Source organism: Loxodonta africana, chromosome 4 (genome assembly GCF_030014295.1).
Source record: "Loxodonta africana isolate mLoxAfr1 chromosome 4, mLoxAfr1.hap2, whole genome shotgun sequence".
NCBI lineage: Eukaryota > Metazoa > Chordata > Mammalia > Proboscidea > Elephantidae > Loxodonta > Loxodonta africana.
In genome coordinates, this window is record NC_087345.1 from 160,753,809 (window position 1) to 160,780,724 (window position 26,916).

The 26,916-nt window shown below is 38.1% G+C and overlaps 1 protein-coding gene across 1 annotated transcript in view; it reads left to right on the forward strand.

Moving 5' to 3' along the window:
* Positions 1-26,916, forward strand: part of MALRD1 (MAM and LDL receptor class A domain containing 1) — a 956,759-nt gene that overhangs the window by 929,162 nt on the left and 681 nt on the right. The gene's annotated exons all lie outside the window — the stretch shown is intronic.

Below are 26,916 nucleotides of genomic sequence, written 5' to 3' on the forward strand. Positions count from 1 at the left end.
TCCGAATTTCACACCTTTATTAGATTCATGTTGGACAAGCTGTACCTTTAGGGCTACCAAGAGACATTTCAGGCAAACGTTGGTGGCATAATGGTACAGCCTGACAGAGCCACCTCTCCCTTCTTTCTTCTCTCTTCTGTATCTGTCATTCTTCTTCACTTGTATACTTTCCCTTAATCTTTATTCCTCACTTTATTTGCTAAACTTTATTTCCATTTTCTCCTTCCCTTTCTGTTTACCCATCTTCTCTTCAACTTCCTTCTCTCTCCTCTGCCATTTTTTTTCTTTTAGCTTCTTCATTCTCTCCTTCTTCCCATTTCTTACTGGTATACCCCAGAGTTTGCTTCTATGTTTGCTTCCTTTCCGCTCTACCCACTTTTCATGAGAAATATCTTTCATTTTCAAGGTTCCCAGTGCCATCTGTACGTCAATGGCTTCAAATAATCTCTTTCTTACTGAAATTCCTTATTAAGCTCTAGATCTATAACATGTTTTCAACCATTTGTTAGACTTCAACATCTGGATTTTTTCCTAGATACTGTAACATTAACATATTAGATATTAATGCCCATCATTTCCATATCCTGGTATTCACCTTTGAGGTCTCAGGAATAAAAGATAACCTCATTATTTGAGACGTAAAACTTAGATATACTATTTTTTATCATTGTAGTAAAACACTGTCTGATCTGACAATAACAACCCCTCTTGCACAAGTGTCACAGGAAATTGAATGAAATTGGCTCTATCCCTCAAATAAGAGCCATGCATTTTAATGAACTGCCAAAGACTACCAGTAATTGAGGTCAGATACAACATCTAAGACTTACTAAAAGGAAGCAGAACCATTTTGATTGCAATTTCCCAATCTTTCATCTCTCTAGTCTACGTAAAGAGAAAACCAAAAAGACAAAAGAGATTTTTGAAGTCAACATCTTTTTCATAGTTTAGTATTTATAGTGAGAAATTTTGACCTCTTTTTCTAGTTGAAAAGTGGAAAAGCTACTCAAAGCCAAATGATGGAAGGGCTCCAAGAGACTCAATAGTTAAGATTGGTGGTGCCTAGAAAAAAGGGAGATTGACAGTTCACTCCTAGACTAGATGCTTCTTGGTGCTGCATCAGAGCAGAGTGCAGAGAAAAAGTTCTTAGGAGTGTGTGACACATGTGTCCTTTGCAGACAGGCATAAAGACAATTTTTGGTCTATTGTTCTGAAAATGGATGACATCTTGTACCACCTGAACTTAAAAGAATCACAGTAAAAAACAACCAAACTTGCTGCCGTCGAGTCGATTCCAACTCATAGTGACCCTATAGGGCGGAGTAGAACTGCCCCATAGAGTTTCCAAGGAGCGCCTGGTGGATTTGAACTGTTGACGTTTTGGTTAGCTAACCACTATGTCACCAGGGTTTCCAGATATTAAGTAGAAGCTTTAAAGTGTATTGGACTATGTTTTAATCATTAAAAGTGATCAGAAAGTTATGACATTTGCCCAAGATATGTGAATTGGACCAGGAAGTGGAGGTGGGAGGGTGTTGATGAAAGGAAATAGTAATTGCAAAAACAGAAGCATTTTCATGTTTATAAACCACCTACTTAGGAGACCTCAATCAATTGTCCAAGTCTTAGCCTCTACTAATAGATTCATTAAATGAATAAGGAAGACCGAAGAATTGATGACTTTGAATTATGGTGCTGGCGAAGAATATTAACTATAGCATGGGCTGCCAGAAGAATGAACAGATCTCTCTTGGAAGAAGTACAGCCAGAAGGCTCCTTAGAAGCAAGGATGGTGAGACTTCGTTTCACATAGTTTGGACATTATCAGGAGGAACCAGTCCCCAAAGAAGGACATTATGCTGCGTAAAATAGAGGGTCGGTGAACAAAAGACCCTCGAAGAGACGAATTGACACAGTGGCTGCAACAATAGGCTCAAGCATAACAACAATTTTGAGGGTGGCACAGGCCCAGGCAGTGTTTCATTTTGTTGTACATAGGGTGGCTATGAGTTGGAATCGCCTTGACAGCACCTAACACCACCAACCCTAACAGATGTGGGATGAGGTTCCCTGTGAAAATCCCTGTTTCTAATCCTCTGATTTACCTCTCTGCCTTCTTCCCTTTCCTTGGTTCCTTCTCTTCTGATTTCCAAAATCTCAAAAATAAAGGTTTAATTCTCCATTACTGCCCAAATCAAATATCACACAGGCTGTATTCTCAGTCACTCAGTCACTCATTCCACACCTTGCACTGGGGGCAAATGAATATGTTCTCTATCGGCGAGACTGAAGAGAGAAGGAGATCCTCTTTGTCAATTCTCTTTCCCTTTACCTGGAAACTATCCTGATTCTTACTAAAATAAATAACCTCGGAAAGTAAAATATGACGTGGGGGAGAAATGGAGGGAGAATCTGTGAATGCAGCCTCCCTAAAAAAGAAACTTACAGTACCAAGAGAAAAGATTTGAGCTTATACATGGAAAGGGGAAAGAGAGATAGATCCTTAGCAAATCTTCCCCCAACCCCTCCTTAGAATTAAAAAAAAAAAAAAAAAGAATTAGGAATCACAATTAACTGAAGTCATTGTCACAGGGACATGATTTAATATATGTTTGAGTTGAACAATGAAGTCTTTTACCGGGGAGAAAAAGCAAGTCTGATTTGGCTGATTGGATAGATAGATAGTAGGACTGGCTTTGTCATTTAGGTTAGATGGCAGACATTTTCCATAATTTTAATTTGCTAAATTTGCATCTTCAAGGGTTCATGAAAATATATTTAAAGTAGCTGTGCAATGTAAAATATTCCATAAGTTATATCCTTTACAACTACTAAACTTATAATAAAGATTTTAAATATTGACTTAAAAATATAAAAGGAGATACATAGTTTTTCACAATTTTTTTAGGGAGTACTCAAGTGAAAATGTTCAAAGACCGCTGCACCACACCATGCTGCTCTCAGGTTTAATTTTTCACCATTCCCACCCTTCCACACCCTATGTTTGGGAAACCTCTCACCGTTCTCCCCACAGCACGTGGTTTTTCACACCTTTGTCCCAGCAGGGCTATCCCCCGCCATATGTTTTTGACATCACGCAAACATTTCCTGACATCCAGTCAGTGTTAGTCACTGGGTTCTCAAAACACTGTCCTCCATGCACAATACTGCTGCAGCACTTATTATATAGTGTTGTGACTCGGCTTTCATATGTTCAGCTTCCACCTGTATACCCCCCAGTGTCTAACATTGTACCCAACGAATGACTACTGAATATTACCTATAATTTATTGAGGATCATCTATTCTTCTCTGCATGGCAAAAACACTGTTTAAGTGCCTTCATTATATTCAAGTGAAGACGTTGCACATCAAATTTCAGGAAAAAAAAAAAAAATCTTTTGCACGAAATAATTTCAGTCCTAAAGCAAGTTAGAATATTTGGACAAGAGACGATTACATGAAGTAACAGTAGCTCACCTTGAAAATAATGCCAAAACTTTGAGATACAAAGGAATTAAACAAGCAGGAAATACATAACCTGCCGTCAATAAACCTTAACCTTGAGATTTTCCATTAGATTTTGTAAAAAGATTCTGTACGTAAGAGGCCCTTCAGTGACCTGAAAGAAAAAAAAAAAAGGATGTTTTATTAGTTTTTTAAAAAACATAGGATGGAGCACTGTACCCTCAGACAATGCTAAACGCAGGAACAAGCCTCTTGACGTTGTTTTTAGAAATTTGGCTTCCTGGGTTTTATTATACATTTTGTGACCCTTCAGTTAGCTACTTGCCACCTAATGTGTTAGTGAAGACGTTTTGATCGCAGGGGAAAGAAAACAACTCAAGCTTTGCTTAATCAACCTAAAGAATTTTGTATAAAGTCCCAGATCATTTTATAAAGCTCAAGGACAGTAATGAATGAGGTCAGGCCTCAGGAAGACCTGGACCCATCAGAATTCTCTTTTTGCCTCTCATCTATGCTTCTTTTTGCTGGTCTGTTTTGTTATTCTCTCTCTGCAGCTATACTTCCTCTACTACCTGTCCACATGAAAAAAAGCCTACTAGAGAATGATGTTAGTTGCTTATTATCTCTCCAGACACGTGGAGAGACTATATCTGTTTCTTTTTGTCCCAATTCTGTATTCCAGAGGAAAACCTCCAATTAACCCGGTTTGGGTCAAGATCCCATTTCTGGTCAAACCAGCTGTGGGCTGGGTCACATACTCCAAACATGGCTGCAGGGTGCCCTTACCAAGGAACCTAAAGGTGGAGAGGGGCTGAGAAAGGGGTCATTGTGAAAGGTATCTGAAAAGTACCCACTACACCTGCTTTCACGGTCTAAAATCCACCCAACTTTTATTCATGACATTTTAGAGGAAGCAGCAACTGTGGCAGCCTTCTAGTGTTGTTTGTAGTAATAGAAATTAGATGTGATAATCAAATGTTCACCTAGAAATCAAGATTAAAAGGTACAAATAAATCGTGGACCTTTTGTTTTTATCTTACCTGAAGCAGCATTATAACCACTGCTTTTCTATTTTAGACTATTTCATCTTTGTCTAGAGAAAAAATGCTAATAAATAACTGTTTATTACCCTGCAGCATGTCACTTGCTCATGAAAGATTGTGTTAATTTGATAAATAAACTAACAAAGTTAAAAATGAATAAATATCTTATGTAGCTATACCGAGAAATAAGATATATCTATGTGTTGTATGTGAAAAATATTTGGAAAGTTTGGTTTGGGAAAGTTTCTAAATAATTCCACAGAACTATAAGCAAGCCTGTGTTACAGTAGAAAGATTGCTGAGTAGGAAATTATAAGATCTGAATGTGATCTTGGACAAATCTCATAATTCAGTTCCACAAAAACGTATTGATTTACTATGTACTAGTCTTGAGAGGGCCACAAAGATATGTAATTCGATACCCATGCTTCTTGACTCATACTCAATTATAATGTAAGTTTGACTATGATGAGTGTGTAATGATAAAAATGGAAACCAAAGTACTATGGGGGTAAAATGGAAAGAAAGAATGATCAAGAGAATTATTGTTATTTATATTTCTGGTAAGAAAGAGAAGTGATTAGGATCCCAAACCCTGGACCAATCGCCTGTAACCCCATGGAAGGTACAGATGCTCTTGATGTTTGGGGTTCTTAAATGAGGAGCCATGGTCCCCAAGTAAAATATGTAATGTGTATATATATATATACATACATACACATATATATATATATACATACACATAGTATATAGCAAAAGCTTTCTGTGATAATGTGGAGCTTTAGAGATAGAAGTTCAGCTGTTCTTTTTAGGTTGGGATTCCTGGATAGGCCTAACCTAGGCCCAGCAATGAATATTTGTCTTTTAGAAAAATCAAAATTTGCTTACTCTGTGCCTCCACGTATTCAGCTGCTCTTGCAGCCAGAGTGTCACTAGTGAGTCTGTCTTGTTCCCAGAAATGAATACTTATCCTTAGCAAACTGGCATTCCGTTCACAGCAGTGACCAAAATCGTCTCGCAATGCTCACAACACCTTTGCTCTCTCCAAGGCGCACTCACCCACAAGAAGTGCAGCTGTTCTCACAGCGTGAGACCCATGAACCTAGCTCCCAAATGCCAGTCCCCTGTGCTTATATTGGCCATGCTCTGCCAACCCTGCTAAGTGTTAACTTGGAGCCAAAAAAAAAAGGGGGGGGATTAAGAGCAGGGTTTGGAAGTCTTCCCCTTAAAAACCGGATTGGACCACGTGTGATTCTTCTTTTCTTTTTTTTTTTTTCAGTTTTAAAGAGAAGCGTAAGCAGCCTGCTCTCTGATACCTTTTCCTGATCACCACTCTTGTTTTCTTGACCTGCAATGATAGAAAAGGCCCATAAAAGAGGCCCCAAAGGAAAAAGAACATTTGCCCCAAGCCAGTCACATATTTACTCCTCCAGTGAATTGTCCCACTTCCTGCTCTGTGCCCAGGGATTTTGTGAAGTTAGAGCTCCTCTTTCCCAGAGTGGAATGAGCGCTGTGCCGGGCAGGGCTAGGGTCTCCCTGAAGGTGGTATGTCTGGGAGAGCCAGCCAGCAATTTGAATGGGTGGATTAAGAGGGCTACAAAGAGGATGCAGCATGTGTATTGAGACTTGTAGAATGAAGAAGCCAGGTAGGGATGAGGAAAAGAGTTTCAAAAAAAAGAAAAGAAAATGTGGAAACTCATGGTCTCAAAAATGGCACACAGCTGTAGAATAAGGGAGGGGAGACACATTAGATTACTCTTAGATAAGTATGCTGTAGAGAGCTTGTTAAGGGCTTCGAATGCTGACCCCGGAGATTTCAATTTATTAAAAAAAATAGGGCCAAATGTGTCTGTCCTCCCAGGTGGCCCCTCCGGCCTTCACCCTCAAACAGGATGGAGAAGGGTAGAAGGTGGATCTGGAGACTGACTTCGTGGACTTCATTAATGGGTCCCTTGTCGTCTGACATTAGGTTATAAAAAAAATATGTTTGGCCAAAGCAGAGCACCTTGAGGGAGGGAAGAGAGAAAAGCTGAGTATCCATAACCCTGGCTTCCTGCCTTCAGCACAGGTGCAGCTAGCTTCTAAAGAGGCACTATGTACACTACAGCCACCTTCTACTTTCAGTAACCCCAACTTTTTCTCCTACCTTCCAATCTGGGGGTTGGGGGGTAAATAGCCCTGATGTTATCATCCCAGTGTACTGCACTGTCCCTTATGGTTTCTGTATATTCTAGCCACCCCTTTGTAAATTGTCCCTTTATCAAACACTCCTCAAATTTTCCAGTTTTAAGAGGTCAGGTATTTTGCCTGATGGAGTCTTAACTGACACAGCCAGAAAAGTGTTTTAAACAGAAGGAGATCATGTCTGTGTTTTAGAAAAACAACACAGCATGAGAATAGATTAGAAAAGATTGAGAAAGAGATTGTCAGTCTAGAAGACTTAAGCTTTTTCAAGAGGTTTAGATGAGAGCTTGAACCTGAGCAGTGGTGACAGACTTAATATAGGAGGAAAGCACAAAAGAAGCGTCAAAGATAATTCAAGGGTAATACAGGGTTGCTGTGAGTTGGAATCGACTCAATGGCAATGGATTTTTTGGTTTTATACTTCAGTAACTGTGGATTTTAATGGCAGTAACTGAGGTTTGAGAGTCCAGGGAGGGAAACAGGTTTGGGCAATGGGAAAGAGAATTATTTTGATTGTATACATTGTCTTATCTACTAAATCAGGCTTTCCCAAACTTCTATCATTTACAGGCTACTCTCATAATTTTTGGCCATGACTATGGGTTCTGTTTTCTACTATTTTTATTTATTTATTTTTATTTTAAATAGACTTAATTTTTATTTTTATACTTAGCCCTGTCCTAAGGCGGGGTGGGGGGGCGTGGAAGAAAGCAAGAAAAAAGTCAGAGAGAAAAAGAAGGAGTGGCGGTGGGGGGGCGGGGGATAAAACAAACAAACAAACAAAATCCAACACCGCCCCGTCGCCGCCGTGCCCGCTCGTCCCCGGTTCCGCGGCCGTGGGGCCCGAGGGTCCAAGGCTGGCGGGAGGTGTGGGCCTGAAGCAATACTATTTATAAAATTATGGGTTTGACGCGTTTATATATTTTTCTATTATACACTTAATATAAACTGTAACTGTAAAATTAAAATACACGTGTCTGTGTTACCTAAATTAGCCTTTTTTGTAGCCAGCGTTTTCCCTACTACATAATGGGAGATGCCAAATCATTTTAAAGTTCTCTCCGAGCTTTGAAATTGCTTGGTCCTTCCGGGTCCTAAGTATTCCCTGTTGTAATTTAGCAAGCCTTCCAGCCAATAGAGTGCCTTGAATTCGACTATTGTCCTATTTTTATTTTCACGTTAGAATTTCCTCACAGAGTTAGTGCTTATTTTAAAAAATAAAAAATGTGCCTAACTTACTATTTGAAATTAGAGAAATGCTAGGCAAGTCTATCTTTATAGTAGCCTTGGCCACACAACTGACTGATGGTTAAAAACAGTGTCTGAGACTCAGTTGTTGTACTTATAAACCCCAAAACCCTTTGTCATCAAGTCAATTGACTCATAGCAACCCTATAGGACAGAATAGAATTGCCCCATAGTGTTTCCAAGGCTGTAATCTTTACAGAAGCAAACTGCCACATCTTTCTCCTGCAGAGTGACTGGTAAGTCTGAACCACCCACCTTCCAGTTAGCAGTGGAGCCTTAACCACTGTGCTACCAGAGCTCCTTTGTTGTAAATATACTAGTTGATAAATCTCTGGAAAACAGGAACAGCAATTGTTTGTCCTGCACCTTGCCTAGCACTTGGCAGGCATTTCATAAGTAACATGTAGGGCACATGAAAAATCACATAGCTAGGAACTGCAGATTTGCAATAATACATCAAAGTCTTGGAATTCAAGTTCTATGGGCTGAATTTGCCCAAGACATAGAATGAATGATGCCAGCTGCCATCTTTCTAGACTAATAGTGGTTATAGAGGATTTATTAGTCTAACGGGCATAGAAAAGATTTCCAGAAAATGCCAGGTTTACTTTTTCTGTCACGATTAAAATGAAACATATAAAGGAAAGACTTCCTCAAAGTCCAAGCTCAAAAGTGGTGTCTTCTGCAAACCTTCCCTGATTGCTTTGGGCACAAGTAACCATTCTTACCTTTGGGCTTCCAAGGCACTTTGTTTTTAGGCTTGTTTTTCACTCATCACATTGACTTTTGGGTTGATGTCTCAATAACAGTAAGCATCTTGACAAAGGATCCTTGTATTACATATGTGCCAAACACACAGCACATAGGAATTCATCTCAGTGAATATTTGTTAAATAAAATTTCTCAGCCTGTCTACAGTAGGACTTTTTTAAATTGTGGACCCAAATGAACAGTTTATATTCCAAAGCAATACTTTACTTGTCCTAAATGCTCTAGAACTTACTCATACAAGACACTTTGCAGCTGGCTCTTTAAACTTGGGATATCATTGATGGCTGTTTTTGAAGAATTTGTGTCACACTTGACGGATCTTCATTCCATTCTGTAGAAACTGGAAGCAAACCTGAAGGAATACCACAAAATGCCTACCTGAATGACCCTTAGCACAATATAGAACTGGGCAGACTCATTACTGGGGGGTGTTTGATGGGCCACAAAATCAGTCCATGGTCAGAAAGTTAAACCCTAGAATATTAATGAAGGCAAGTATGGGGTATCGAGTACCTACTAAGTGTAAGAATTCATAATCTAAGGAAGAAACTGAGCATCCAAACACTGGGCGTTTGAGAAGCAGAAAATTGAAGTTGATTAAGAGAGTAACTGTGCACAGTCTGCCCAGTATCGTAGTCACGCTGGGCTGTTTCATTTGGATGTCCATATGTGTGACAGACTTTGCCCTAAAGTTTCTGGAAGACAGTCTGGCATCTGACAACCTAATTGCCAGTTTTATAAGGATATTACTGCTCTTTCTATATTTCTTATCAAAGGCATTTCCAAATGAGTATATAGATGGACTCTTTTCAAGATAGTAATATTCATATTTACCAAAGAGAAAAAAAATTATAAATTTCACAGTGATTTCCTATTTTTATTAAATATTTAATATTTGTTTAAATAAATTGCCTTATTATTTAAGTATACATTACATGCAATGTGTAAGGAATGCAGCCCTTGAATAATGTAAGATTAATTTGGGATATGTGTGTGTTCCTTGTTAACTACCCGAAGTTATATTAAAATTTTGTCATTGGACACAAACTGCAAATAGTCTAAGAAATAAAATTTGTGTAAACTATGTAAAAACCACCTTACTGTGTAACTGCCCATGTTTCAGTTATGTGTCTGAAGATAGCCATTTGCTGTTATACTTCAGGTGACTATTTGGCAGGGATAGTCCCCAAGGCAGGCTTCACTGCTCTTTTCAGCATCTTCTCTGTGTTCATACATTGCTGTAGATCATATGTTGCAGGACGACAGCATTTCAGTCCCTGACGTATTTCTAGGTTGCGTTTGTTTCCTCATATCCAAGCAATCAGAGTAAGATAAATGTACTGTAGGAGCATCAAAGAGTTGCTTCTTGAAAGAGGTAACCTTTTTAAATGAGGAAGGATGGGAAGGTAGTAAAGGCGAGTGAGGTGTGTATTATTAGTAAATCATATAGCTGTACCATGGCATGCAAGTGGATACATTCAGCACCTTTGGCTGGAGAACGAGAATTCTAAAGGTTGCATTTCATTAGTGTTAGTAGAAGGTAGGGGACTTGGGGTAAGGAAGCAGTTCAGTTTCTGGATTTTTCTTCAACAACTGCTTTGTTGTCCTGCTGATAGAGTCTTTTCTGCTTTCCCATTTTCTTTCACATCATTTCTTCTTAAAAGCATCCTAGGGACACCCCTACAACTTCAACAATCTGTACTGTGTTGGAATTCCAAGTTCTTGAATGAATTAAAGGATAGAAAGACAACAGCTCTTAAAATGCGGGCTTATTTTCATCTTTAAAAAAAAAAAAAAGCACATATATCCGAAACCCTTAGCAGTTCATTCATGTATTTGTTGGCAGACATCTATGGCGAATCCACCAGGTGCTCCTTGGAAAGTCTATGGGGCAGTTCTATTCTGTCCTATAGGGTCACTATGAGTTGGAAACAACTCAACGGCAATGGGTTTGTTTCTTTTTTCTTTTTTGGTTTATGTGATAGGCAGAGTCCCTGGGTATCACAAACAGTTAAGCACACAGCTCACTGAAAGGTTGGAAGTTTGAACTCACCCAGAGGTGCCTCAGAAGACAGACCTGACAAGTTTTTCCCAAGGTCACAACCTTGAAAATCCTATAAAACAGTTCTACTCTGCACACATGGAGTCGCCATGAGTTAGAATCAACTCAAAGGCAATCAACAACAGCAATGTTCTAGGCACTGGGGATATAAGAATAAATAATAATTTATACTGCAGTAGAGGAGGCATATGTAAAAGCAAATAATTTCAATGCTACAATAAGTATATATCAAACACAAACAGTTGCTTCAGAGAATACACTGGGGATGCAAAGGTGAAGAAAAGGGAGGCTTCGTTCTGGAAGTGAGGATAATGTGGGGGGAGGTTGAGGAAGGATATAATGAGAGGAGCTGTATCACTCAAATAGGGACACATGGGTTAAAATTCACCAGATGACAAAAGAGGATGAGCATCCCAAGAAGACAGAACAACATGTATAAAGGCACGCACCGTGACCGAGAATGGCATGGTTAATGTGAAGAAAACATATGTCAGTTTTAAAGAAATGATGAGCAATTAGCTGGAAATTTGACAGAGAAAGATCATTTTTAAGAAATCTATATAGAGTGCTAATTGTGTGCTTATAATTTGTTTACGTTTTTAAATGGATTTTTGACATTGCTATAAGAAAAATTAATTTTTTTCAGCATTATATTAAGTAGGTGTCATGAATTGATTTGTGTCCTCAAAAATGTGTCAACTTGGCTAGGATATGATTCCTAATATTCTGTAATTATTCTCCATTTTATGTGTTGTAAAGCCTAAACCTCTATATGTTAATGAGGCAGGATTAGTGTGGGGTGTATCTTGAGTCACACCCTTTACTAAAGGGTGTGACTCAACTCTCCTCCTTATTCAAGCCACATCCCTACTCAAGTCATTGCCTTAGTTAAGTCACATCCTTACTCAAGCCACAATCTTGCTTGAGGCACACCTTTTATCTTACAAGAGATAAGAAGAAAGAGAAGTGAGCAGAGAGAGGAAGGACCTCACTACTACCAAGAAAGAAGAGCCAGTAGCGGAGCACGTTCTTTGGACCCGGGGTTTCTGCAATGAGAAGCTCCTACACCCAGGGGGAGATTGATGCCAAGACACATGGAGAGCTCAAAAAAATCCTGGACAAACAGATGTTGAAAGGAGATAAGGACATTTCCCCAGAGCCAACAGAGTGAGAAAGCCTTCCCTTAGAGCTAAGGCCCTGAATTCCGACTTCTAGCCTCCCAAACTGTTTGTTAAAGCCATCCAGTTGTGGTACTTCTGTCACAGCAGCACTGAATAACTAAGACAGTAGGGTAGGCTGAAATTATTCATAGATCCCAAGAGGATTAACTAAATTCATTAATAAAATTTGAAATTAGGTGTGATTAAAGGAATTTTTGAATTTTCAGAAGACATCATGAAATGAGTCCACTTTTCTAGACAGATTCTTATATTGGGTTGTAAGCTTTAAGCTGCCTAAAAAGATTTATAAAGAAGCAAGTTGCTAGGTGATTGCTAAGGGAAATCATGAAGTCTGATAATTAACTTCAATATTGCAATGGGTTTTACATCAAACTGATTATACGTCTAAGAGAATTCAATGAGGAAGTTAGCGTAAGTTTGCGTATAGAGCAGTGTACATGGAAACACAGTACACTGTGACTGCAGAAAGTTGCATAGTACCTGGCCCTTTCCAACTGGGAAACTTTGAAGAAGCACAGTTATAAGGAGAAAGGAAAAAAAGAAAAAAATATTTGTAAGAAGTACCTAACAAAAACTTATTGAAAGAAAGTTAGAAGTCAACCAAATAAGAGTATTTATTCATATTTGAAAGCCCAGTCAGTAGTTGTTAGTAGAGAGAGCTACTTAAACTGTGTGTGGTGAAGGACCAGTTCTGCATGATTTTGTAAAATGTAATAAAATGAATTATTAGAAAAATTAAATTAAAAGTATGCACAAAATACTAGTCTAAATTTCTTATTCTTAGAATTGATATAATAAAATTATTCCATCAAATTGCTGTTTGTCTAAACACTTATTCTCAAATTTTTGTATTTACTATGGAACAGTAAGCATTTTGTAGACTGTAACTCTCTATAAATCACACTCTGAGTAATTTTCTAGTAGAGGACATGGCACATAGTTGGGACTCAAGTAATATTTTCTGAATAAATGATAAAGACTTTAGTTCTGCCCACAGTTGGTGTTAACACTCCAATGGCAGAGACGTGAATGTTAATACATAAATGCCGCTGAGTCTTTCACACACCCTGATAGTGAAACGCACAGTGTACAGCTGTAAAGTACAAAGAAGAGAAGTGGATAACCTGGCTTCAGAGTTAGCAAAGGTACCTGCCCATCAGAAAGGCATTTTAAGAGCTAAAGCCGGAGCTGGGATATATCATAACCCTTTCAAAAATTGCCAGGCTTTCAGCAGGACTGGCAGGTAGGCTTTGAGAAAAGATGTTAAAAGAGGGAGTCAGGAGCAAGAGAAAAGTGAAGATCATGAGGGATCCAGATCTTATCTTTTAGGCAAATAAATTTCCAGGAGCTGGGGCAGCAGAATGGAGGCGAGGGGCTCAGGTTGCGGAAACACTGATCTTTTCTCAAGTAAAACACTACCACCGCTACCCGTAGATTCTGATACACAACCACCCAGTGAGTACAACTTGGGAAATACAACAGAGTGCCAAAAAGGAATTTGAAATGACATTTAATCTCGCCACCCAGAGATGTACACTGAGAAGATTTTGATGTATCTTTTATCAGTGAACACACACATTCATACACATACATACATTTTTCACCTCAAAATTTGAATCACTGTGTATGAAATCTTTTTCTCTTTATTTCCCTATACCAGCCATTCTCAAAGTTTGGAGTCTCAAGATCCTACAGTTTTACAATTATTGAGGACTCCAATGAACCTTTTGTTTATGTGGTTTATATCTATCAATATTTAGTATATTAGAAATTAAAACAAATATATATTTAAATATTTTTCTTTATGAATTTTAAAGAATAAAAACCTATTACATCTTAATATGAAAATATATTTTAATGAAAAATGACTATTGTGCAAAATAAGATTTCAGCGAGGACTGACACTAGATTTTCCCGTTTCTGCATTCAAACAGTTGCAACACATTGTTTTATTGAAGTAGATGAAGAAAATTCAGCCTCACACAGATACATGTTTTTTTAAAAAGACAGTGTATTTTTAATAGCTTTTTCATATAATTATGCATACTTTTATACCAAAACCTGACCTTATGGTAGTTTTTTAAAGTGTAATTGCAATGTGAAATCTGAAACCTTTCAATGCAATTTTTGTGCTGTTGTACTAAAAATGAACTGGTCTGTCTTTCACTTTGAATAGAACATTTACCCATGTGTGATTTTGTAAAGTCAGGCATCTTTTCATTTAGAAAATATTGGTTCAGTGAGTTATGCAGATTTTCAAATGCAGTATCCTTGTCAGACAACTCTTTAGGTATTGGGAAGCCGTCATGCTCATCGTGGAAAACACAAGCTTTTCAAAATTCTAATTTTTATTTGAACACCCAAAAATTATCTTTGCCAATGGATAGTTTCTGGCATATTCTTTGATGCAACAGCTTTGTGTCCTACATTTCTGAGAAAATGTCTGGCAAATGCCCCACTCTGCATAACTATAGTTTGTAAGTCATTCTTTCAAGTAAAAATGTCCCCCTTAGTGGGGGGAGGGGGAGGGTGGTTAGTTCAGCATGCAACTCAATCTCACAGCGCTTTTTCAGAAGACAAGGGTTGTACTTCAGTATACCATAAAAGGGCTTTATATGTATATTTTCCATAAAGCGTACTATGCTTTATGTGCAAAACTTTAAAAAGACTTGTACTGAAGAGTTGAGATTTAATAAAATTCGTATTTTTTTCTGCTTCATCAAAGATATTCTTAAGTGAAAATGACATTTTTTCATTTTATTTATTTATTTATTTTACTGCAAGCAGAGGGCAGTGAAGAGATACAGTGAAGTGCAGTTTAGCTCCACTGCCTTGCCTTGGTTTGTGCTAAGGCAGCAGCAGTTGTACCCACTGTTGCATTCGTACTGTCAGTGCAAGTATCAACAGAGTGAAAAAGTCTATTATTATAAAAATTCATTCTATTATTATAAAAAATTCATAGGGATAACTTGCAATTGAATGAATATTTTATACGTGTCTTCTTACTATTATGAAAATAATTTTTTAACTTCATAGACCCCCCTGAAGTGGTTTTAGGACCTCTAGGAGTCTACAAAGCCCAGATGGCTCAATGGGTAAAGTGCTAACTGAAAGCGAGGTTCAAACCCACCATCTGCTCTGTGGGAGAAAAGACCTGGAGATGGCTTCTGCAAAGATTACAGCCTAGTTTAACCACACTTGGAGCATCACTGCTCTATACCACTAAATATTCTTTAAAGCATTACTTGAAAGGATTATATAATGCTCTTTCAAGTAAATGTATCATAATTTAACCATTTTCCTATTATTAGGCCTTTAAGTTGTATCTGATTTTTCATTATTATCAATAGTTTGTGATGGACCTCTTTCTATATAAATCTTTGTCTTCCTCTGTAATTATTTCCTAGAGATTGACTCTTAGTTATTTTACTAAGTCAAAAAGATTTTCAAAGTGTGCTATCAAATATATTTTCAAAGATCCTCTCCTTCTCTCCATCTGGTTTAAGTTAGGTGGTTGTGAGTATGTTAACACTGCACTCAGTGGAGGAGACCAAGAGTGGAGACAGTGCTCCTCACTGGCAGCATGGGTTTTCCTTAAGGTTAAGTTACAGGAACTTGGGTCATCTTTATTCACACTAATTGCATCCATATTCCTGGGCATGTTCCCATTAAACACTCTGCCACAGCAAGCATGTGTTGAGCAGTGACAGGTTTTGTGGTCAGTTGTCTTTATTTTCCGCCTGAACAGAGTGGGGAAAAAAGTATGGCAGCTGCTGTATAATGTAAATGAGTTTAGTGAAATTTGGTTTCCCAGTGGTTTGGTTTTGTGACCCTGGATGAGTAATCCTTTCCTCTCCCTTTTGTGGTATTTCTGGTTATGTTTGTAAACCCAATTCTTTCTGAACTTTTCAACTAAACATTTGGTCCAGTTTGTTCCTTAACCTTAAGCTCATGGGCTTGAACTCATGGACATTTCCCCCTAATTTGTCCCTTCTTTTTCAAATTGGCTTTCTCCTTCTCCTCCCCCCCTCCTTCCCCTCTCCTCTCCTCTCCTCCCCCTCCTCTCCCTCTTCCTCCCATATCTCCCCTCCTCCTTCTCCTCCTCCTCCTTCTTTCTCTCTCTCTCTCTCGTCCTCCTCCCTCCTTTCTTACCTTTCTTCTTTCAAATTATTCACTTTATTTCTTTAAAGAAATAAAAACAAAAAAACATAATCTAGCCAGAAGTAGAGACCACTATATAGCTATATAGCTGAATATTTCCATTTTCTTCTCATTTTGATTCTAGCAATAGTTAGATAACATAGTATTTTACAGGAATATGCACTCAATAAGAATAGGTTGATTTGATAGACTCAATTTATTCTTATGACTGACAATGTTACAAAATTGTATTCTTCTAAACCCTGGTGGCGTAGTGGTTAAGACCTGGCTGCTAACCGAAAGGTTGGCAGTTTGAATACACCAGGTGCTCCTTGGAAACCCTATGGGGCAGTTCTACTCTGTCCTATAGGGTCGCTAAGAGTCGGAATTGGTATAGGTTCTTATAACAGATTTAATATGCCACACTGTAATCATTCTTTGCAAATTGTAATCTTGGAAGAGTTTTTTTATGATAAACAATTGAAAATGTCCCAAGAATAAAATTCTCTAAGGCACTGTTGGGCTCCATAAAATCCTTCCTCCTTCCCACCACCTTCCCCTGGATAGCTTTTGCTGAAGCACACTTTGCTGTATTTTCAGACTAGTATTTTAAAAGATATTAGCTGCAATAGCCTAGTGAAACCCATTGCTAATTTTCTTAAAATAATATTTTTGGGGTCTTGTTACTATGTTACACTAGATGACAGTAGCAAGACCTTCACAATAAATTTGTTGTCTCCTGAGTTGGAGAAGATGTTCTAAAGCACCTGTTTTTGTTCATTTGTTTTTCAATAGCATGGCTTATGTAACTGATTGTTTATCCTGTTTAAATTTGACTTCTGAAAGCTTAAAGTCAAATCTATATCTATACCTTTGATAAATATATGTTCTTGCTGTTAGGTGCCGTTGAGTCGATTCCGACTCATAGCCACCCTTTGTGACACGGTAGAAGTGCCCTATACAGCTTTCTTGGCTGTAATCTTTATGGAAGCAGATTGCTGGGTCTCTCTCCCCCAAAACCACTGGGTGCATTTGAACTGCCAAACTTTTGGCAAGTAGCTGAGTGCTTAATTCTTTGCACCACCATATAGACTCTCACAACAGCCATTTTGTGTATTGTCCTTACCACTGGCTCAGTTCTATTTTCCTGTACTCAAATTCCCTTTCCCCAATTTCCTACCTACTTCTTACTTTATGAATTCTTTTATTGTGTTTATCTTTGCAAACTGCCTCAAATCGGACCTAATTACAAAAAAGACCAAGTATGTCTAAATTTCCAAATGTGTGATAACTTTTCTTTAAAATAGTTTATTCGAACAGGCTGAAGTTTTGACTGTAAATGATCAAAAACTTGGTGTAAGATAAAATGTGTCTAAGGTTTTAAGAAAGGAAAGATAAGTGCAAATCAACTGCCACTGACAACTGCATAGGCAATACAATGCACCGAGCTCTTACTATTGCTACAAGTTAAAAACGAACAAGCACAAATATCACTTACCGGTATGACGATGAACAGAGAAGAAAATTATTAGTTAACAGTAGTACCCTCGTTAAGAAACAAACACCCCTAAAAATGTCTGCACCTTTTCTTTACACAGAGAAATATGTTTAATGAATATTAAAGCTAGATATGGGGAAAAGTGGAAATCCTGAAATATTTTATTTTTACTAGGATTTTGTATCCTATGTTCCCCTTTCTTCGAAAGATTAACAGATTCAGAAAGGCTTTAGACTTTTTAAGTCTCAAGACTAGAATCGTTTGGGAAAACCTAATTGAAGAGTTTAAAATTATAGTGGTGGAAATTGGGAGAGTAAAGTTGTGATTTACTTCTCTGGGACACCCCGGATTCATCACTGAGCAGGCTAACAAAATTTAATGTAATAAGAATGACTCACAGAATAAATGTATTCCATTTCCACCACTGAAATGATTGTATTTCATGATTTAGATGGATTCTTTATTTAAAAAAAAAACAGACATGTACTTTTATGGCTAGAAAATGTTTTCCCCAGTGGTAATATATCAATACAATACTGCATAGTCTGAAAATTCATTTGAAGACCTTGATATTTATACATGGGTGTTCTATACCTGTCATTTTATAGCGATACATATGAGAAACACAGACCTTTCTTTTTCAAATATTGTAATATACATCATTAGTACCAAATTAATTTTTCTCTAGACATACGACTTTTTCAGGTTCCATTTAATGGAAAGAGAAAACCCATGCCTACTCCACTTTAACCTGCTTGTCTTCAGAGAAGCCCCCAAGCTACTCCTCTGGGCTGGCACTAAACCAGGTGAAAAAGAAATGGAAAGAGACAGAGGGCAAAAGCATGCTGCTAGTCCACTTAGAGTCTTGGGCTAAGTGGAATAGGAAGCTGAATACCCATTTGACTCTGTGATAACAATAGTAGAAATAAAGTTTCTTTTCTCTCTAAAGGTCCCTGAAGTCTGTTGTCGAGGGTGAGGTAAGATAACAAAGAGAGCAGGTTTGTGAATTTTGTCGATTCATTAAACCTTCAGACTATTAAAAAAAAAATTTTTTTTTATAGGCACTCATTAAATGATTCAGTTGGTCCCTACTGTTTTCCCGTCTCTGCACCAGATGCTGTGCTAGAGAGATGAGTAAGCCAGACAAAGTACTTACCCTCCAGAGCATTTATAATTTAGTGAGTGAAGATCCTCAGTTGCACATCTATTAAAAAAAAAAAAAATGGACAAGATGACTGCAAAGGTCCCTTACAACTCTAAATTAACGATTATATTTTTTAAATAAAAAGAACTCCAGTGGTTGTTATTACTAATTCTGACCCCTCCTTATTCTTTTTCCTAATCTCAATGTCCCTTCTGTAATCCTAGACTTAGGGGTCAGGAGAAATAAGTACAAAGGTTAAAGAAAAGATGTGAATGGTAAAAGAAGGGAAGAATAAGAAAAGAAGTTAAAGAGAATGGCACTCAACTGCTGGTTGGCATCTACTTGTGGTGGGTGTTTTATAAACATGCAATTTCATCCAAGAGGCAGAAATATAGCAGCAGCCAGCCTCTCTCTAAGAAGAAGCTCTAGAGCCAGGAGCCATATGTTGATAAACTTTCTATGTCCAAGACTATTAGAACACTGTTTGGTACACAATATGTACTTTAAAAATGATAGATGAATGTAAGTAAATGAATATGAAAGATGGTTCAAAACCAAACCAAACCAAACCCGTTGCCATCGAGTTGATTCCAACTCATAGCCACCCTATAGGACAGAATAGAACTGCTCTATAGAGTTCCCAAGGAGCGTAGATTTGAACTACTGACCTTTTGGTCAGAAGCTGTAGCACCTAACCACTACGCCACCAGGTTTTCCATGAAAGGTGGTAAATAACATAAATATTAACATTTCATCATTCCGCTATCTTAAGGACAGACTCCTCACAGTGTAGAACATCATTGCCCTTAAGGCACTTCACTCTTGGCAATCATTTCTTGGATCTTAGGATATTCTCTGGCATTTAGAATCAGTATATAGAAATGAGTTCATTTATGGAAGCATAAGAGAAAATTCCTCTACACACATGCATAGTAAATATCTTCTGATAGATAAATTATTGTGTTTATCACTTTAAATCACCTCCATAGCTGCACTATGGTTATCCCAAATTCATTAGGTGTGGTTCCTCATATTTTGAGTGGACAGGTTTTTAGAGTAGAGTTTTGTACACAATCTACTTTGGTGAAACAGGAGTCATCCTTCATGGCCCTCTCAAATGGCATTCTTGTTTACTTTTGTAATATGTACTAAGATTTTGAGCTTGTTTTTCTGTGAGCATTTTCTAAGCCTATTTGCAAATACAGATATATTTATAAAAACTAACATGCGATGGTAGTGGGGACTAGGTGTTTGGTGGAACTGATAAGCGATCTGATCAGTTTCTCAGACACAACATGACATACTAGTAAATTAGAAAAAAAAAAAGTCTCTGTTGCTAACAAAAAGAATTAAACCACCCATTGAAAAGCAAAAAATAGTAATTAATCTAGTAAACAAAATTAATAAGAGATATTCAGTAAAACAAATTATAAAAGTGGATTAAGGTTATTAGTTAATAAATATATGATGTATGTAAAAAGATGTTTATTTTAAAAGCATAAACCTGTCAGCCAGAACAATTTAGGCATTGTCCTGTCTCTTTTTCCTTGTCTCCCTTCTGACAGCCATTCTTCAACATTCAGAGTGACAGCTATGCTTACAGTCACCTTGTTTTCCTTTCAACCTAGATAAGGGTTTATTCACTTACTTAGCCTAAAGACATTCACTTCAAGTGGCCATCAGACACTTCCCTAAAACTGTATTAACATTGCCATTGGATTTTCTCATTACATTAATTGTAATGTAATATTAGAATTATAATTTATTTTTATGTTAGTTAAGGGTTTATAGTCCTCCTAGGCTACAGATAAATGTATTTGCCAAAAATAAACCTTTACCTGAACGTTGTATTTACTGGATGCAACATGGATAGATTTTTAGTTTATTCTTTTTGTTCTTATTTACAGCCCATTTACAATATTTTCATACTATGTATTATAAATGCCTCCATCTTTTTATCAAAACAATTTTGTCAGCTAACGGAATAAACTCATTAAATTAAAACTGGAATATTCCAGTCAGAATTTTCCCAGATCTGCATTGGCATCTCTCTTAGAATACCATCTTGTACAGGGCCTGTGCGTACTGGGGGCTCTCCAAGTATTGGATGTAAGAGGAGCTCAATTATTTGTTACATGACTGCATGATAGGCTATGGAGAGGAAATCCATGCAATTCCATGCAGCTTTCTCTCCTCTACTCAGGACTTTTATTAAGTCGACTCCTTGCTGATTCCTAGAAATGACTGCCTTCTTTGGAATCTCAACTCTTTAAGCTTATTTGCCTGTTTAAAAATACACTAAGTTCAACTTTGCAGTTTTTTATTTATTTACTTTTTATTGTGCTTTAGATGAAGGTTTACAGAGCAAATTATTTTCTCATTAAACAAATTAATACACGTATCGTTTTATGACATTGGTTCGAACCCCACGTAGTGTCAACACTCTCCTCTTCTCAATATTGGGTTCCCTATTTCCATTCTTCCAGTTTTCCTGTCCTCCCCTGCCTTCTTGTCCTTGCCTCTGGGCTGGTATGCCCGTTTAGTCTCGCATACATAGTTGAGCTGCTTGTATGTATTATCGTTTGTTTTATGGGCCTGTCTAATCTTTGGCTGAAGGGTGACCTCAGGAGTGACCTCAGTACTGAGTTAAAAGAGTGTCTGGGGGCCATACTCTCAGGGTTTCTACAGTGTCTGTCAGATCAGTAAGTCTGTAAACTTTGCATTTTTTAAACATAATTGAAACATAGCATTGTATCTTTTCATAAAACTGGCATAAAACTTCATAATCATCCAGTAGAATTTCCTCATTTTAAAACAAATTTTAGCTCCCTCATGTGAGGATCCAGCCTTTTGAATAAAATGGTTTATATTTGAATAGCAAACTCATAATCAGTAAGGTAAAATGGAAAATCATATCAGAGAACATGGAATAGTGAAGTTTAGAGTTGACACTAGAAATTTACTTAAGTGGAAGTATCTGTGGGAGGAGTGTGATATTTTTCCTTATACATAGGAAAGACATTAGGAACTGAGCTTAACAATCTAGGGATTCCCAAGGATAGGAGAAAGGCTTTTGATCTGAGAAAAGTAAGACTCCTCATAAACAAAATTTGGAGGAGGCGGGGTTTTATCAATACTTGCCTTCCACCTCCTTACTGTGACCCTTTCTTTTTCATTACAACTCCACGTCCTTATCCTCAAGTATCACCCTCCTTCTTATGTAGTAACCCAATCCCTGAAGCCTGTCCATCTTCGATTTTTGTTTTCATTTTAACAGAAAATTGTTTAAAATTAAAAATCCTTTCAGAAGAAAAGTAGCTTCAGGGGCTAAATTAATAGGGTTGGAAAATTTATCAATTTACCTGATTTCTGCCTGACAATTTTGACATGAATCATTGATGTCCCAGCAACCTGAAGCCAAAAAAAAAAAAAAAATGTTTCATATTGAAATCTTTTGTGTTGCTTGTGCCTCATTTCCGTTCAATTGACCACCGAACCTGTTTCTTCAATTTCTGGTTGCCTGCCGGGTCCTTGGACCATCTGTCTTGTGTAACCCTATGGTCTGGGTTTCTTCCTGCTGGCTGATTTCATGCTCAATTTCTGCCGAGATTAATTTTCCTGAGCAGTTCGTGTCTATGGCTATTCCATCCTTAAAAAAGGGGATCCTAAATCTCTTTCTGTTTTGATACTCCATACCTAAATATTCACTCTGAAGGACAACCCTTGCTTTGGTACACCCTGGTTCTGGCATTTTGACCCAGTCTAAAAATACCCTTCACTCTGTAACCACCCTCAACTTTAAGAGAAGCCCTGATAACCTTATGCCCTAACCATACCATTATTGCACTTACTACTCTGAAAAATTACGTAAGACCAGTCTTGGAGGAAGTAAAGGCCAAAAATAAAACACCATTCACTCAATTTAATTGGAGCAACTCCTAACCATTGAATTAATGGCTAAGGAATTAACACATACTTGTTTCATCATTTAAGGGTGTATCTGTGACTTTTTCCTTTCCAAATAATAACCTTCAAAACAGCTGCATATGGCCCTACTCATCAAGAAGTAAAAGGTAGCCTCAATGTGGGTGAAATATTTAAGCTACTGCATATTGAAGCAATTGCATAGAAACAGTGCAGGTCAAGATGCATAGAAGGCACTAAATCCACAGGAAGAAGTTTTACTAGCCAAACACAATTACCCCAATTGTTGTTTTTGTGTCAGGTGCCATCGAGTTGGTTCCAACTCATAGCGACCCTATGCACAACAGAATGAAACACTGCCCAGTCCTGCACCATCCTTACAATCGTTGTTATGCTTGAGCTCATTGTTGAAGCCACTGTGTCCATCCACCTCGCTGAGGGTCTTCCTCTTTTCCGCTGACACTGTACTCTGCCAAGCATGATGTCCTTCTCCAGGGACTGATCCCTTCTGACAACATGTCCAAAGTGTGTAAGATGCAGTCTCGTCATCCTTGCCTCTAAGGAGCATTCTGGCTGCACTTCTTCCAAGACAGATTTGTTTGTTCTTTTGGCAGTCCACGGTATATTCAATATTCTTTGCCAACACCACTATTCAAAGGCATCAGCTCTTCTTCTGTCTTCCTCATTCATTCTCCAACTTTCACATGCATATGATGTGATTGAAAATACCGTGGCTTCGGTCAGGCGCACCTTAGTCTTCAGGGTGACATCTTTGCTCTTTAACACTTTGAAGAGCTCCTTTGCAGCAGATTTGCCCAATGCAATGCGTCTTTGGATTTCTTGACTGCTGCTTCCATGGGTGTTGATTGTGGATCCAAGTAAAATAAAATCCTTGACAACTGCAATCTTTTCTCCATTTATCATGATGTTGGTTGTTGGTCCAGTTGTGAGGATTTTTGTTTTCTTTATGTTGAGGTGTAATCCATACTGAAGTCTGTGGTCTTTGATGTTCATTAGTAAGTGCTTCAAGTCCTCTTCACTTTCAGCAAGCAAGGTTGTGTTATCTGCATAACGCAGGTTGTTAATGAGTCTTCCTCCAATCCTGATGCCCCGTTCTCCTTCATATAGTCCAGTTTCTCTGATTATTTGTCCAGCATACAGATTGAACAGGTATGGTGAAAGAATACAACAACCCTGACACACACCTTTCCTGACTTTAAACTGATCAATATCCCCTTGTTCTGTCCGAACAACAGCCTCTTGATCTATGTAAAGGTTCCTCTTAGCACAATTAAGTGTTCTGGAATTCCCATTCTTCGCAGTGTTATCCGTAGTTTGTTATGATCCACACAGACGAATGCCTTTGCATAGTCAATAAAACACAGGTAAACATCCTTCTGGTATTCTCTGCTTTCAGCCAGGATCCATCTGACATCAGCAATGATATCCCTGGTTCCATGTCCTCTTCTGAAACTGGCCTGAATTTCTGGCAGTTCCCTGTCGATATACTGCTGCAGCCATTTTTGAATGATCTTCGGCAAAATTTTGCTTGCATGTGATATTAATGATATTGTTCTACAATTTCCACATTCGGTTGGATCACCTTTCTTGAGAATAGGCATAAATATGAATCTCTTCCAGTCAGTTGGCCAGGAAGCTGTCTTCCATATTTCTTGGCATAGACGAGTGAGCACCTCCAGCGCTGCATCTGTTTGTTGAAACATCTCAACTGATATTCTATCAATTCCTGGAGCCTTGTTTTTCGCCAATGCCTTCAGAGCAGCTTGGACTTCTTCCTTCGGTACCATCGGTTCCTGATCATATGCCATCTCTTGAAATGGTTGAACATCAACTAATTCTTTTTGGTATAATGACTCTGTGTATTCCTTCCATCTTCTTTTGATGCTTCCTGTGTCGTTTAATATTTTCCCCACAGAATCCTTCACTATTGCAACTCGAGGCTTGAATTTTTTCTTCAGTTCTTTCAGCTTGAGAAATGCTGAGCATGTTCTTCCCTTTTGGTTTTCCATCTCCAGCTCTTTGCACATGTCATTATAATAGTTTACTTTGTCTTCTCAAGAAGAGGCCCTTTGAAATCTTCTGTTCAGTTCTTTTACTCCATCAATTCTTCCTTTTGCTTTAGCTGCTCGACGCTCAAAAGCAAGTTTCAGAATCTCCTCTGACATCCATCTTGGTCTTTTCTTTCTTTCCTGTCTTTTCAGTGACCTCTTGCTTTCTTCATGGATGATGTCCTTGATGTTGTTCCACAACTCGTGTGGTCTTCAGTCACTAGTGTTCAATGCGTCAAATCTATTCTTGAGATGGTCTCTAAATTCAGGTGGGATATACTCAAGGTCATATTTTGGCTCTCATGGGCTTGCTCTGATTTTCTTCAGTTTCAGCTTGAACTTGCATATGAGCAAATGATGGTCTGTTCCACAGTCGGCCCCTGGCCTTGTTCTGACTGATGATATTGAGCTTTTCTATCATCTCTTTCCACAGATGTAGTCAATTTGATTTCTGTGTGTTCCATCTGGTGAGGTCTATGTGTATAAAAAAAAAAAAAAAATGTGTATAGTCGCCGTTTATGCTGGTGAAAGAAGGTATTTGCAATGAAGAAGTCGTCGGTCTTGCAAAATTCTATCATTCGATCTCTGGCATTGTTTCTGTTGCCAAGGCCATATTTTCCAACTACTGATCCTTCTTCTTTGTTTCCAACTTTTGCATTCCAATGGCCAGTAATTATCAATGCATCTTAATTGCGTGTTCGATCAATTTCAGACTGCAGCAGCTGATAAAAATCTTCTATTTCTTCATCTTTGGCCCTAGTGGTTGGCACGTAAATTTGAATAATAGTCATATTAACTGGTCTTCCTTGCAGGTGTATGGATATTATCCTATCACTGACAGCATTGTACTTCAGGATAGATCTTGAAACGTTCTTTTTGAGGATGAATGCAACACCATTCCTCTTCGAGTTGTCATTCCCAGCATAGTAGACTATATGATTGTCTGATTCAAAATGGCCAATACCAGTCCTTTTCAGCTCACTAATGCCTAGGATATCGATGTTTATGCATTCCATTTCATTTTTGATGATTTCCAATTTTCCTATATTCATATTTCATACATTCCAGTTTCCAAATATTAATGGATGTTTGCAGCTGTTTCTTCTCATTTTGAGTCATGCCACATCAGTGAATGAAGGTCCCGAAAGCTTTACTCCATCCATGTCATTAAGGTCGACTCTACTTTGAGGAGGCAGCTCTTCCCCAGTCATCTTTTGAGTGCCTTCCAATCTGGGGGGCTCATCTTCCAGCACCATATCAGACAATGTTCTGCTGCTATTCGTAAGGTTTTCACTGGCTAATGCTTTTCAGATGTAGACTGCCGGGTCCTTCTTCCTTAGTCTAGAAGCTCAGCTGAAACCTGTCCTCCATGGGTGACGCTGCTGGTATCTGAATACTGGTGGCATAGCTTCCAGCATCACAGCAACACACAAGCCCCCACAGTACGACAAACTGACAGACTGTTAAAAAATGTGTTGCGGTCGAGTCAACTCATAGTGACCCTATTGGACAGAGCAGAACTGCTCCACAGAGTTTCCAAGGAGAGGCTGGTGGATTCAAACTGCCGACCTTTTGGTTAGCAACCAAGCACTTAACCACTCTACCACCCGGGCCCCAATTAGACTGTTAGGACTTACTCATACTGTTATTTCTTAGAAAAGGACCGTGTGAGTTGGTAGATGACCATAAGAAGCTTTGCTTCTGGCTATTTCCTCTCACAACACAAAGCAATGAGAACTTCCTTTTTATTACCTTTTCTTTTGGGATTTAGGGATATATTTCAGATGAACTTGTCATTATATCCTGATTAGCAGCAATGTTCATTCATTCTTTTGTTCTTTTCCTTCCTGGTTCTCCTCAAGACACTGGCAATCATCCTGGAATTGTTCTTCCATTTTTCATAGTGCTTGTGTGTGTGTACGTGTGTGTATGCATGTATGGGATCCTTCCACATGTCTTTAATAGGGAATACTTTGTTATTTGGCTATATACTTTTTGTTCCTGTGACAGTATTTTTTTTGTGGCCTTTTAGTAAGTCTATTGACTCTTTAATAGTTAAAATATGGAATAAAATGATCTTTTAAGAGCCCAGCAAATCAGAGGGAATTACGCAGATATAGACTGATATATAAGAATACCAAGGACATACGTCCTTACGATTTTCATGAAACAAAACACTAACATA